The sequence below is a fragment of the Schistocerca americana genome, chromosome 5, assembly GCF_021461395.2.
Source record: "Schistocerca americana isolate TAMUIC-IGC-003095 chromosome 5, iqSchAmer2.1, whole genome shotgun sequence".
Classification (NCBI taxonomy): Eukaryota; Metazoa; Arthropoda; class Insecta; order Orthoptera; family Acrididae; genus Schistocerca; species Schistocerca americana.
This window is the reverse complement of record NC_060123.1, coordinates 691,851,671-691,854,432: the sequence shown is the minus strand read 5'-3', so window position 1 is coordinate 691,854,432 and position 2,762 is coordinate 691,851,671. Positions and strand designations below refer to the sequence as shown.

At 43.1% G+C, this 2,762-nt stretch overlaps 1 pseudogene; it reads right to left on the bottom strand.

The window, feature by feature from the left end:
- Window positions 1-973: 973 nt before the first annotated feature.
- Window positions 974-1,090, bottom strand: LOC124617215 (annotated as a pseudogene).
- Window positions 1,091-2,762: the final 1,672 nt, after the last annotated feature.

Here is a 2,762-nt window from a genome sequence, read left to right as displayed (position 1 = left end):
AGTAGGGCAGTAGTGTGTTAGTAACGCACTGGAACGTCAGAACATAGAGGCTCGCATGGGTATTTTTTCCTGTATTCAAACGAAAATGACACAATCCTAGCATTTAACAGAACAACAAAAGGCTCAACTACCTAATTTGCTAAATAATATTCAAATGTCTTCTCAAATGATCCTCGCATTATTAAGGAGGACCAATATCACTTGCAGGTAGTTCCATATCAAATGTATTATTCGCGCAAACTGAATTGACATCTGGCGCAGTAGCGACTTTAAATGGGAAATGCCTTTAGGTCACTCACCGCGCGCCATATTAGTCTGTACACATTGTATTGTCATGCGAGCTATTCCATTCCCTGGGCCTGACGGGCGGTGGTGAAAGAAATGCACGAGGAATATCTAGTATTTGTATATAATTTCACTTCATACGTTACTTGCTATGATTGGACTCATTACGAATTAAGTCTGACGAATTCTTCTTTTAAGAATGAAAGTGCTTCTGTAATTTTTAAGTATGCTTCTTCAAGGATGAATGAACTTTTCGTAATTAAGTATGGAATCTAAATATTTGTGTATAATTCTTGACAGTCACAGACAGATCCAGCTGTGCTAATCTCACGGACTAACGTACATATGCAAATATATTTGTATAAGAACTGATTAAGATTTGGACACAAGCTTTGAAGCGGTAGAAGTGTTTTGTTTCATAGACTACACAGTGGCATGTAAAGCTATGATCTGCAGACACGTCCTGAACAATAGGCTACAATAGTAGCACTCCGTCTTCAGGCCACAGGTGGCCCACCGGGACCATCCGACCGCCGTGTCAACCTCAACTGAGGATGCGGATAGGAGGGGCGTGTGGTCAGCACACCGCTCTCCCGGTCGTTATGACGGTTTTCTTTGACCGGAGCCGCTACTATTCGGTCGAGTAGCTCCTCAATTGGCATCACGAGGCTGAGTGCACCCCGAAAAACGGCAACAACGCATGGCGGCCGGATGGTCACCCATCCAAGTGCCGGCCACGCCCGACAGTGCTTAACTTCGGTGATCTGACGGGAACCGGTGTACCCACTGCGGCAAGGCCGTTGCCATAGGCTACAATGGTTAATCCCAAATAATTTTGAAAGTACTAATTTATGACAGAGATACGTGGTATGTGAATGAATATTAAAACGTGTAAAACATAAAATGATAATTTCCCTGTAAGCGCAGCCAGCATGAGTAGGATATACTGCCAAGCACAGAGAAGTAAAAAAGCGTTTGCTACGCAAGCAATGCACAAACCTATAGGTATTTATAGCTTAAGTTTTGTTTATTATGACAAACGCTTTGTGCAGGAACAAGTAATTAAGTACGTTTCTAGTGAATTGTTCTGTTTGAATGAAGCAAGATCATAGTACTAGTTGAAAAATCTAGCAATGAGTTGCTTATCGCCATGTCTTGTCAATCTCTTAACTAGGCAAAATTTCTCTTTGTGTATCGCTGGATGCACATTATTCATTCGCATACGCGGTGGACCACGTTTTGCTCTGGTAATTTTAGCTTCTTTCGTAGACACCATAATTTCTACGCAAGTAAAGTGCGAAAAGTGGCGCCCTGAACGACGGAAAACACGACTTTATTTTATGAAAGACATCTCACAGGTAAACGTCAGGCCACTGAACGGAGCCACTAAGTACATGACCCATTATTATGACAGTATAAAAATCTTGTATATACAACTCCACTGCAAATATCGCAAAAGAGAGATATTAAATGTGTAAATAATTTTAGAGTTGTATCAAGTTTCACGTACTGTGATAACAAAATATTTGAACAGCAACTATTTGATTGAAAAGGTAGATAGAAGCTCCTAAGAAAAGAGACGCAGTGATTCTGTATGTACTGCAGTTTAAAACCCACTATGAAGCTCACGACACTCATTTAAGTGATGCTGAAAGACTCCACAAGCATAAGCAGATAACACATTTGAAAGCCCGCAGTAGTACGTGAATTTGTACTCACCTCTGCTGCGTCGGATTGTGGAAGTAATCGGCTGACGAACGCTTTTCATCCAGTGTGTCTTCATAACTTTTGTTGCGCGAAACCACAAATAAACACATGTGATGAAGGTGGTACCGCGGAAACCAACTGACGTCTGCCGTTTTGTTACTCGGTAACAGTGCTTAATGTGCCGACTATTGTTGTCAGGTACGATTGTGTTCGTTTAACGTGCAAAAACTTTAAAGACCAAACATACGTGTGTCCTACAAGAACGCTCAACTACTGATTGTGGAGGACACTTTCGTAATATGCTTCGCTGAGTACTGAACTACAAGCAACACGCTGAGAGAGATTGTTTAGTGAGAGCCATGCGGAGCTCTGACAGGTGACAGTGATGCCAACGTACACGTAACAAGAAAACGGAAGTTCTCACTTCACGAAATGAATGAACAGGAGTAACTACGTATAACCTACATTAAACTTTTGACAAGACAAGTACACTAAGCAAAATTCTTTTCAGGGCCGCAAGCGCGTAACGAATGTGTTTCGTCTCCCTGATGCTGCCCTTAATTTGCTTCGTATAAACGATGCTGAGCTGCGAAGCAGAGCGCAGCCCCGACACGCCGTGGCAGCCCTGGTGCGAGCAGCAGGCGTTTGTTCGTGTGGTGTCACCGCCAGACACCACACTTGCTAGGTGGTAGCTTAAATCGGCCGCCGTCCATTTAGTACATGTCGGACCCGCGTGTCGCCACTGTGTGATCGCAGACCTAGCGCCACCA